This window comes from Pseudophryne corroboree, chromosome 3, assembly GCF_028390025.1.
Source record: "Pseudophryne corroboree isolate aPseCor3 chromosome 3, aPseCor3.hap2, whole genome shotgun sequence".
Classification (NCBI taxonomy): domain Eukaryota; kingdom Metazoa; phylum Chordata; class Amphibia; order Anura; family Myobatrachidae; genus Pseudophryne; species Pseudophryne corroboree.
In genome coordinates, this window is record NC_086446.1 from 249,529,755 (window position 1) to 249,542,643 (window position 12,889).

A 12,889-nucleotide genomic window follows, 5' to 3' on the forward strand; every position below is an offset into this window, starting at 1 on the left:
GGGCGGGAAATCTGAGGACGCTCCTGCATCATGCAGTGCATGCGCCAAGGCTTTGTCTGAGGGGGAAGTTTTGTATGATGGTTTGTATACTATGTGCCATACATCTCCCAGTCAGTCCGCAGCTCCAGTACCCAATCAGGAGCCACCTTGGGCGGCGTTCTCAACTATGTTAAATACGCTTGTGACACGGCTTAGTACCCCTATGGGACCTCCTGTGCCATTACAGTCACATCTTGTCCCTATGGTAAATCCACCTTGGGTGGATAAATTGTCTACCCAGTTGCAGCAATTGAATCAATCTTTGGTTAGACATAAGACTGCCCCAAGCCACTCTCGTGTCACGGGGTCTTCTAAGCGGACCACTTCCTCCTCACAATCCACTAATCTCTCAGAAGGTTCTTCTGATGAGGACGGGGAGCACACTGTCCCATCAGACACTGACACAGCTGCTTCTGACAAGGATTCTACATCTCAGGTTGATGTCCCTGACCTAGTGATCGCTATTAAGCAGATCCTGCAAATATCAGATGATGATGAGTATTCCACTAAGGTGTCTAAGACACCTGATAAGTTTAAACGTCAGAAGGTAACTAAAATATTATTGCCGCTTCCTGACCATTTAGTGGACATACAACAAGAACCCTGGATTACTCTAGGGAAGAAATTCTCCCTGTCTAAACGGATGGTAGCTCGCTATCCTCTCCCTGCAGAGTTGTGTAACAAGTGGGAAAATTCACCGCCAGTTGATTCCCATGTCACCCGTCTGGTGGTGTCATCTACTCTGCCTGTCACCACTGTCACCTCACTGAAGGAACCGACAGATAAGTGTGTGGGGGGGATGCCTGAAGTCTATTTACTTCCTTACAGGTGCTGGTGCTACTGGGCTGCAAAAGGAATTGAAGCATGGGTTCAGGCATTAGAGGATGAGTTGCCCCAGGATATATCTGACAATGCCAGACAATGCCTGTCTCATATTACCACCGCTGCCTATTATATTCAGAAGGTGTCCTCTGAGGCAGGTGTGTTGGTGGCCAAGGCGTCGACTACGTCCATCCTGGCTCGCTGTATTCTGTGGTTGAGGTCATGGAAGGTGGACCTGGACTCCAAAAAGACTTTGGAGGTTCTCCCTTTTAAGGGAGAACTCTTATTTGGGGAAGACCTCAATAAGATTGTGGCTGACTTGGCGGCTGCTAAGACCGCCTTTCTCCCTAATACTAATCCTTCTGCACAGAATGCAAAAGGTACCACTTTTCGCTACTTTCGACATCAAGGGAAAGTAAAAGGTCAGACATGCCTGAGACAATCTCGTGCTTCCAAAACCACAAAGCCTAAGGCTAAACAATCCTGGGTAGCCCGTCAGCCTGCTTTTAAACACGACAAGCCTGCTGCATGACAGGGCGGGCCTCCCCCTGGGGGACCCCAGCATGGGAGACCGTCTTCTGCGATTCACCCAGGTCTGGTTAAAGACCATTTCAGATGCGTGGGTGCGAGAAGTTGTCTCTCATGGGTACGCAGTCCCCCTCACCAGTTTTGCACCATGATTATCCCTTCAGATCCGTTAAAAGCGCAAGCTCTTCAACTGGTTGTGTGTTCCTTTCTGGATACAGGAGTGGTGGTGCCGGTACCACTGTTCGAGAGAGGCAGAGGATACTACTCAACCCTGTTTATAGTACCAAAACCCAATGGGTCTTTCCGGCCCATACTCAACCTCAAATCACTGAACAAGTTTGTGAGAGTGTCCAATTTCCATATGGAAACATTACGCTCAATTGTACTGGCCATGGAACACGGAGAATATATGGTATCACTGGATATTCAGGATGCTTACCTGCATATACCTATTGACATATCTCATCAGCAATATCTATGGTTTGCTATTGGCAACCTACACTATCAGTTCCAGGCTTTGCCATTTGGACTGGCCACGGCTTCTCGGATCTTCACCAAGATTATGGCCGTGATGACGGCTCGTCTCAGTTGCCAGGGAGTCAGGATCCTGCTGTATCTGGACGATTTGCTGATTCTGGCAAACTCGTCCTCCTCCGTCATCTGCAACTGATGGTAAACTTCCTCCAAGCCCACAGGTGGCTCATCAACTAGAAGAAGTCCTCGCTGGTCCCAGCTCAAAGCATGGTGCACCGGGGGGCACTGCTGGACACACACAGCCAATGGCTGTTTCTGTCTCCAGAGAAGGTACTGAAATTTCAGGACAGGATCAGATACTTCCTCTCTGGCCCAAGAGTGTCGATACACTCAACGATGCAAGTACTAGACCTGATGGTGTTGGCGTTCGACATGGTAGAGTACGCTCAATTTCATTCCCGCCCTCTGCAGAGATTAATCCTTTCCAAGTGGGATGGCCTGCCTCATCGGATCAGGTCTCACGATCTCTTTGAATCCGGAGGTTTGTCTGTCACTGACCTGGTGGCTACAGGACCTGCAGTTGAGCAGTGGTCCTCCCTTCTGGATCCCCAACTGGGTCCTACTGACTACAGACGCCAGTCTGAGTGGTTGGGGTGTGGAGTTGGAGCAACACTCTTTCTAGGGTCGGTGGACCATAGAGGAATCACTCCTCCCGATAAACATTCTGGAATTGCGGGCAGTGTTCAATGCTTTGTCTCTCGCCCTGCCTCTGATACAGAACAGGCCTGTTCAAGTTCAGTCAGACACCACCACGGTGGCATACATAAACCATCAAGGCGGCACTCGAAGCCGCATGGCAATGATGGAAGTGTCAAAAATCTTTTGTTGGGTGGAATGCCATCTGCCAGCAATATCGGCAGTGTTCATTCCGGGAGTCCTCAACTGGGAAGCGGATTTCCTCAGTTGTCAGAAAATGCACGCTGGAGAGTGGAGTCTTCATCAGAAAGTCTTTCAACTCCTAGTGGACAAGTGGGGCCTACCAGATGTAGACCTAATGGCGTCTCGACACTATCACAAAGTTCCAGTCTTCGGATCAAGAACCAGGGAACCTCACGCAGCGTTTGTGGACTCACTGGCAATTCCATGGAACTTTTGGCTGCCCTACGTGTTCCCTCCAGTGTCTCTCCTGCCCTGGGTACTGTGGAAGTTCAAACAAGAAGGAGGAATACTACTTCTAGTCGCTCCAGCGTGGCCCAGACGACATTGGTTCTCAGACCTACAGGGTCTAATGAAAGAGCGTCCTCTTTTACTTCCTCAATGCCCAGACCTCCTCGTTCAGGGCCCTTGTGTCTACCAGGGCCTGGCCAGACTTGCTTTGATGGGGTGCTCTTGAAGCTTCACTCCCAAGGGCCAAAGGATTCTCCGAGGGGGTTATCCAAATTATGCTGAAGGCACGCCAACTAACATCTGCGAGGATTTATTACAGGGTCTGGAATTCTTACTTCACCTGGTGTGCTGCTAAGAATTATGATGTATACAAATTCAGTACTTCTGGCTTTTCTGCAACAAGGCCTGGACTTAGGCCTTCGTCTGGCCTCCCTCAACGTTCATATCTCTACCTTGTCGGTGTGGTTTCAGAGAAAAATTGCGTCTGTTCCTGACTTTCATACTTTCACTCAGGGTGTTTTACGGATTCAGCCTCCCTATGTCCCTGCTGTGGCTCCATGGGATCTGCCTGTTGTCCTAAATGCCCTGCAAGAGTCTCCGTTTGAACCTCTTGAGACAGTGGACCTTAAATGGCTCACGGTCAAGGTCCTGTTCCTATTGGCTATTGCCTCTTCTAGGAGGGTGTCAGACCTAGGCACTCTGTCCTGTTGTCCACCCTTTCTGATATTTCACCATGACAGGGCAGTTCTTAGAACTCGCCCTGGTTATTTACCTAAGGTGGTGTCATCTTTTCACCTTAACCAAGAGATTGTGGTTCCGGCCATTATCTCTTCTGATTTGTCCTCCAAAGAGCGGTCTTTGCATGTGGTAAGGGCTCTCCGTATTTATGTGGAGAGGACTGCCTCTATCAGGAGGTCAGATTCCCTTTTTGTACTTTTTGGTTTTCACAAACCTGGCTGGCCTGCGAATAAGCAAACCTTGGCCATATGGATTAGAATGGTGATTGCACAAGCATATGCGCAGGCTGGACTCCCAGCTCCTGCTGCTTTCAAAGCCCATTATACTCGGTCTGTTGGACCTTTTTGGGCTGCCCGCCGAGGCGCGTCCGCTGAACAATTGTGCAAGGCGGCTACGTGGTCCTCAGTGAACACGTTCATTAGGTTCTATGCCTTCGATACTTCTGCCTCCCAGGATGCTTCCTTTGAACGCCGCATTCTTATACCCGCTACGGCATGTCCTCTACCATGAGGAACTGCTTTAGGACATCCCCGATGTTTCACCTGTGGAAACCAATGTACCCTGCTGCAGAAAACGAGATTTATGGTAGACTTACCATGGTTAAAGCTCTTTCTGTGAGGTACATTGGTTCCACAGGGCGCCCGCACTGACGCACCTAGCTTTTATGGGTTTGTATGGCATTAGCCGCTAGTCCCTTCTCCTGTCGAGTGAACATGGTTCTGTGTGACTAACATCTACCTTCTCTTTTACCTGCTCCTGCACTGGACTGGTTAATGAAACTGAGCTCACAGTGCCTGGAGGCGGGGTTACAGAGGAGGCACCAATGCATCCTGGGACAGTCTAAAGCTTTAGCCTGTTGGTGCCTGGATCAAGATCCATCACTACACCCCGATGTTTCCCTGTGGAACCAATGTACCTCGCAGAAAGAGATTTAACAATGGTAAGTCTACCATTAATCTCCTTATTTATATTTTTAAATGTGTTTTAAACTTAAGTAAAAGAAAATAATTACAATTTCTGAGAGGAAAATATTAGCCAGTTAGGGGATTAAATATATCTATGTATAATGTGTAATCCATACAATTTCCTCACATTAAAGTTTCCTATTTAGGCTTCCAGGTTCCATTGTAGAATGGGGCAGAAACCGATTGGAGAGCCTCTATAATGGGGTAATACTGCTGGGTAAGGTAATATAGCTTCTCATAAAATGCGTCATTATTAGACATCTGGACACAGCAGGAGTTTCACATTCTGTATTTTGTGTCTTAAATGCTAAACCTCTTTATTCTTTGTGGCACAAAATATTCCTCATCTAATTAGGTTTATTTGTGATTTTCATATGAGTAATATTTTGGAAAAATTCCACCCAGTTTCTCAGAATCCCAGGGATTTAAATGGCAAATATACACTCTAAGCAGACTCCAGTGGCTGATCACCCATGTCTGAGACTTCAGCTCCATGCCTTCTGTGCTGATCAGTGGCTGACACGTAGAATATGTACTCATTAAGGGGTAGATACAGAGTTGTGTATAAGTTTGAGTAATAGCTTCCACATATGTGTATACATCTCTGTGGTCAGACTGCCCCCCTATCAGTACACTTGGTTTCATAGCTATTAATATTATTAGAGCGCACATAACTGCTCTAAACCTGGTGGAAGCGATGTGTCTGAAAACAGGCATAATTATGTATAAGCACAGTTCTGCCAGTGGGATGTAGTTATGATCCCGGCGGTCAGAATGCCGGCAGGGGGCCTAGCACTATTCCCACTCGTGGAAGTCCATGACACCCATAGAGTGGGAATAGAACTTGTGGCGAACACAGCGAGCCACCAAGTTCGCAAGGGGCTTCGTTGCGCTCGCCCCCCTGCCGGAATTCTGGCGGCCCGGATCCTAGTATCAGTATACTGACCGATCCCAACCCCTGCCAACACGCCCACTCAGAACTTAGCTTAGATGTTAATGTCATGTTGCCACCTAGTTAAGTCTCTTCAGCTGCAAGAGGAAATGTAAATGAGTTGGACATGTATCACCCATCCTTGCATAAACTCAGCTCCAACAAAAAGCATACGGATAAAAAAATGCTTGAAGATGGCTGCCATACGCTTGTGTGTGGTGTGTGCAGCCATCTAGCAAATGTCTCTATGTTAGGGGTGGTATTCATGTGACCGGCGGTCAGCTGACCGACAGTCACATGACCTCCTCCACCATCCCGACGGCTCACTATCCCGATGGTCGGTATGCCGACCAACAGGGACTATTTCCACTCGTGGGTGTCCACGACACCCATAGAGTGGGAATAGAACCCGTGGCGACCGCAGTTCGCCACCGAGCCCGCAAGGGGCTTGCTGCACTCGCCCCTCCCCGCCGGGATCCCGGCGTCGGTAAGCTGCCGGGATCCCAGCGTCGGTAAGCTGACCAGCGGTCTCCTGACCGCCGGTCAGCCATACTACACCCCTATGTTAGGTAGTTTACCTGGCTGTCATGCACCTATAATATGTGACAATGATCCAACCATCCCACTTTTAAATCTGTTCATTGACCCTGGATCACTCAAAAGGGGATCTGTTACCATATGTACAGGGCACCTGTAGTCCCATATCCCATCAAATCCGTGCCACTTGCTTTGCCACTGACAACAGAGGTGCCCATTTGTGCTGCAGACATTCCAACACAAAGAAACCTACAAAAGTTCTCCCAAAAAGGTTGTTGTTATTACCTTCATTAGCCACAAGGTGTCATTTGACCTTTGCTGCAAATCCCAATCCAGGTACGGAGGCCTGTACACTAATTTCCTCCAGTGGATTATTCCAGTTGCCTTATCCTCTGGCTAATCTCTGCTACTCACTATAAAGTTATATTTTGTACATTGTACGGAGATGATTTTTTCTGTTTCTGAAGGTTTTTTTTTTTACAATGTCATTATTTGTCTGTATTTTTCTGTCGCAAAGCAACTGGATAGCAAATAGAGAATACAGCAAAACTAAACTCATAACAGAGGGTTACTTTAATTAATATGCACATTATCTATAATTAACACATGGAATAACTGCGAATTATTTAACCCTTCCAGTCTTAATGTAGATTTAAAAACAACTATAAAATCTTTATTATTTGAATATTGTTTAACAGCTTATGTAATTGCAAATGAAGGAGGCTTACACAGATGGTTCTCGAGCAGTCCTTAAGCAGGGTTCAGTGACTCTGTTTTATTTTTGTCTTCAGCTGAAAACATCTTTATATTTGGCACTAATTATTGGGCTACACAGTAATGGAACAAAAGAACACAAATGGTTTTAGTAGAATGGATTGTGTTACTGTTATGTTCAGTTCCCCTGGATTAGATGGAAACACACATACTTATTATGAACCTCTCACAGTAACATCTCTCTTATACTGGAAAGGTCAGCACATATGCTGGGCCTACTCAGAAAACAGGATTTGCAGTGAATCACTAATTATTGTGCATGAATTTCACCAGTGTGATGCCAAGGCAGAATAGTCAATGTTGGCACTGCCTAGATCAAAGGAGTTTGATGAGTTATGCCAAGGCGTGAATGCCAATGCAAAGGTTAGGATTAGCCATTTTATCCTATTATAGCTAGGACAACTAACGTCTCTCGCTGTCCTAAGCTTGCTGATGTACAAACCCTTGCCCAGCAAGCGCTATTACTTAATTACAACATTTCCGCCATTACCCATATACCAGGCTACTGTGTTTTTAAACATTCCTCTGTGTTTTATATTAACTTTATCATATAATAATTGTAATAATATATATATTAGTATCCTTACTTTATATGGCGCCACAAGAAGTCCGCAGCACCTTGCAAAGAACAGAAACAGTGAACAAAACCAGAAAAAAAGTGACTTGCAGCACGGACCATTGCAGGACATGGACGTGATGCACCATATAAACATTGCTGCATCCCAAATTAGCAGCAGGTCGGCAGAACCCAAGGGTTAGGTGGTGTTGTAGTCAGTGGGGAGGAGATGATGGTATAAGCAAGGGGAGGAAAAGCACATGAGGGAAGGGGGCCTGCTCGTGATGGCTTACATTTGAAAGTGGAGGGGCAGACAGCGGTAACACAGATGGTGCACCTTTGTGTGCAGTACTGAGACAACCCCCCCCCCCCCCACCCTCCTCCCCCCTTCCTCCCCCAATCATTCCAACACTATCTTTCAGGTCAGTGCCTTTCTTTTCTGCTAACCTTTACAGTGAAATTCAGGATTCAAATCCTGTTTCATCTCCAGCATCTGGTTTCAGTATGTCACTATTACTGTCTATAACGATAGTCTTCTATATTACTTCTCATCAGCACCTATTTACACTGTACTAAGCCTCTACTTCTCCAGGTTAAGTCCTGGGGGCCTCTTGACTATCAGAGAACGTGTTTAGTTCTATGAGGAAGGAGTTTGTTATAGGTCCTTGGCAAAGTTATAAACAACTCCAAATTTATATGAATAAACATTATACCAAAAACACTATAGAAATCTAAAAAATAATTTCATGAGATGTAAGCCGGTTGAAATTTGTCAGCTTTATTATTTCATTAAAATAGCATGGTGGCTGCAGACTAAACAGCCAGCTCGACTTATCGCAAGTTCACTTTGAACAACACTTGCATGGGCCAATTGCCCTAACAGCAGCGACAGAGAGGTCTCCGACTCCCGTACCAATAACATACTGTACAAATGCCTATCAGGTGGAGCTGCTGACCCCAGTAAGGTGGAATCAGCCTAGCCGGCGTATTGGAGCGCAACCAGTGTGGCAAGATGGACTGCTGTTCTTTCCTTCCAACTAAAACAAAGCCAACCAAATAACATACCAAAAAATGTGAGGAAGTGAGGGAAATTAGGAATCAGGCCACCATTATAAACCTGAAGACACACCTAGAGGTATACTGTATATACTAAAGTGAGGGTTTATAGAAGAGCATTGCCCATAGCAAACAATCAGATTCTAGCTATCATCTTCTAGAAGGTTCTACATAAATGACAAGAAGTATCTGATTGGTATCATTGGTTGCTATGGACAACAGTGCCACTTCTATAAACCCGCACTTTAGTAAAGTTTGGACCTTATTCAGGTTGGATTGCTATTGAAACAGAAATTGCGATTTTCTCAATCATGCTTATGCTAAAAATCTCATGTGAGGAGACGCCCAGATAGGTAAAAAACGCCCACTGGTTCAATTGCAAAATTGTGCATGCAGTCGCAAAGTTGTGATGCAGACGCAGAAACTGAGTACCATCAACAATTGCAGTTGAACCAGGGCTACTCAGAATAATGAGAATACAGTCACACTGGTTCCATGTTTTTAGTCGCAATCCATTGCAACTGACGTCAGATACAAGCCCCCAAAACGTCCATGATTCGCCTGTGTTTTTCCAGCCACTCCCCATAAACTCTATGTTAACACCCACAAATGGTCACTTCCTGTCAATCAAATTGCAATCGCATTTCTGAACCCGTCAATAAATTTATAGCTATCTTATCGGTGAGACTATTGCTACGATATATAAGAATTCCGTGATATCTGGTGATATTAACTGGTGATATTGACTGGTGATATTGAATCAAGCTAATCTTTTTTTAATTCCTCTTTTATTGTTGATTTGATAAATGTAAGTGGGGTGACTCACGCTGTTAGTTGTCATTTGCATTGAATTTCTTTTTTTATTTGTACAACTTGTTTATGCTGAGTTTATTGATATGGATAACGTGGATCATACTGTTATCTACCATAATCAATTAATCAATCAATTTTTTTTTAATTCTTTTGTTATTGTAATTTTACCGCTAGGCCTCACCTCACAGAGAATATGGACCATACAGTTGCCCCCCAATCAATCATGTTTTGATTCTTCTTTTTTTGTCTTTTTGCCGCTAGACCTCACCTCACAGAGAATAAGGGGGGTCATTCTGAGTTGATCGCTCGCTGCCAATTTTCGCAGCGCAGCGATCAGGTGAAAAAATGACATTTCTGCGCATGCGTATGCCCCGCAATGCTCACGCGTGACGTACGGGTACAAAGCTCTTTGTGGTTGTGCTCAGGTTCTAGCAAAGTTTTCCTTTGCACTGGCGGCCGCAAGAAGATTGACAGGAAAGGGGCGTTTCTGGGTATCAATTGACCATTTTTAGGGAGTGTTTGCAAAAACGTAGGAGTGTCTGAAAAAACGCAGACGTGGCTGGGCGTTCGCTGGGCGGGTATATGATGTCAAATCCGGACACGAATAGGCTGAAGTGATCGCAAGCGCTGAGAAGGTTCAGAGCTACTCAGAAACTGCACAAACTGTTTTTGCAGGGCTTGGCTGCAGTGTCGAACTGGGGCATGAAGGGCCCACCAGGGAAATGCAATCATAGGGGCCCATTAAGGGGCGTTGCCATATGCTGGAAGGGGTGTGTCCACGTGACTAGAGAGGAGTGACCAGCCATTATAGGTGCCACCTAGCACAGTATATAAAGAAAAAGAGGTCTACCCCGCTGCCCACTTCAAGCTGTTGTGTATATGCCTGGGTTACACCAGGAGAGAACAGTGGTATATGTGCTTGGGTTACCCCGGCAGAGAGCAGTAGTCTATGTGCCTGGGTTATACCGGGAGAGAACATTAGTATATGTGCCTGTAGTGTTCACTCTAGAATATGGGCAGGGCAGGGTGCTGGACTGTGAGGGGCACAAGCGTGTGCGGCAAAGCTGCGCGCTTAAAAAAAAAGGGTGTGACCAAGCAAAATAGGGGGTGTGGTCAATTTCCCGAAATGAAAGTGGGCGGTTCAGCCCACAGATGTTAAAACGGGGCATGGGCGAGCGGCGGCGTCACAGCTCTTAGCATGAATGGATGCCGCGCGCATGCAGGATGCCGCAGAAAGGGCAGGGCGGATTTTGCCCTTAAAGAAATCGGGCAGGGCACGGTGCCCTTCTAAAACAGCCTAGCATGAACACTACGCCTGGGTTACACCGGGAGGGAGCAGTAGTATACGCGCCTGGGTTACACCGGGAGGGAGCAGTAGTATATGCGCCTGGGTTACACCGGGAGGGAGCAGTAGTATACGCGCCTGGGTTACACCGGGAGGGAGCAGTAGTATACGCGCCTGGGTTACAAAATGCACTCTACCAATCAGAAGCAGCTGTAAATAGTCATCATGGGGTATTCTGCACCAGTAATCTAGACCTCACAAACGATACCCCTTCCTCACTGGCAATTATTGTATTTTAAGAAGTGGGATGGATACATTTCTCAAATACCACATGCAACGTCTGGGAAACACGGGTGGTGGAAAAACATGTGTGTGTGTGTCCACCTTCTTCCATCTACAGTATGCTGCTGCTGTATGTACAGGAACAGCAGGGGCGCCATGTCACAGCACAGACATGGAGAACCCAACCACTGTACTATGCTGTTGCTAATAGGGGATCATAAGCTGCTCCACCAATCCTCACAGGCTCTTGTTGTAGTATTAGATTCTGCACAAAACAGATATATAGCCCCAAAAATATAGAAGGCTCACAGATAAAGAAAAAGAGAAACCTTGGGTACTGATCAACAGTCAGTTATTGTTAACAATAATCCCTGTATATCCAGATCATTTTTTTTCTGTGATCCTTAATTCACTGTTAGATTACTGCGCTTGTGGGGTCAAATTAAACTATGAAGCCGAGATGCCAGTTTAAAAGTGTATAAAGATTTAGTAACGCACACACACACAAAAAAAAAATCACATTTCTTACACAGTTAACAAACATATCAAAGACAACAACTCAAGTGGTTTTCTGCCACCCTAATAATTAGTTCACTTTCATCTCCTGCCTCAGCTATGTTTATTTACCCTTTACTTGTTCTATATTGTTGTCAGCTATAAGTCACTGTATTCCTGTTTTGATTATTTATGTACTCTGTAATTGTGCACTGCAGATCCCTTGTGCCATATAAAGGATAATAACAATAATAATAATAATAATAATAATAATAATAATAATAATATGCAATCATGTAACTGTATCAGTGCAGTCACTGAGTTGTTACAAATAGAACTGCCACAATGTTAAACACAAATAGTATCACTTTGGAATAGTATCATTGCCTAAAAGATATGCTATGACTCATCATTTAGTAGATAGCGTTTATTTATTACACCATTCAAGAATGGTGTAATAAATCCTAAACACCTGGGAATTGTAGGGTTAGCAGCAAGTCATGTTTTCTGGTTATCCAGATAAGCGCATATGGCAGACATTAATTTTTGGGATCCATATACATAAGCCACTACAGCCTTAGAGTCCATAATGTTCCAATAGGTATAAGTGCTTAGATATCAGAAGAAGTATGGTATTAAACGGCACTTAGATTACCCAATGATAATACTAAGGGTAAGGGCCGGCTCTACGATTAGGCAGGTTTAGGCGGCTGCCTAGTGGCACCAGCTCCTTGAGGGCGCCACTGAATTCATCTATCACAAAACATAAGGAATGTGCTGGATGCCGCTGCAGGTCTAATTAGGTGCAGCCGCCGCTATCAGGCTGCACCAGTGCCTCCATGCCAACAGAATTTTGTGACTTTGTTTACAATATGCTTTTTTACTTTAAAAGTCCTTGAGTGTTGTCCCTTTTATAAGAGTACAATGATGAAATTTACTCCTACCCACCTAGTGGCCACCTGCATCTCCCTTTCGAGAGCTGGTGATGGTGGTGGGAGGAGTGGTTTACAGGATAGGGGGCACTAGGCTGAAGCTTTGCCTAGGATGCAGAGAGACCCTGCACCGGCCCTGGTTAGGGTATGTACAGATCCGGTATTTCAACAGTATGCAGCACTATTGATACCCAAATTTAAATATGCGGGTGTAGATGTGTCCGATAACTTTCTGCAAAATAGTAAATTTCCATATATGTTTACCACAAATTACTTTATAGCCAGTTTTAACTGTAGCATGATGTATACTTAGGCCCAGATTTATCAAGCCTTGGAGAGTGATAAATAGCACAGTGATAAATTACCAACCAATCAGCTCCTGTCATTTTTAAAACACAACAGAAGCTGATTGGTTGGTACTTTATCACCCTCCAACACTTGATAAATGGGTGCCTTATTTACATAACAGAAGGCTATACATACTTTCTGATCCGC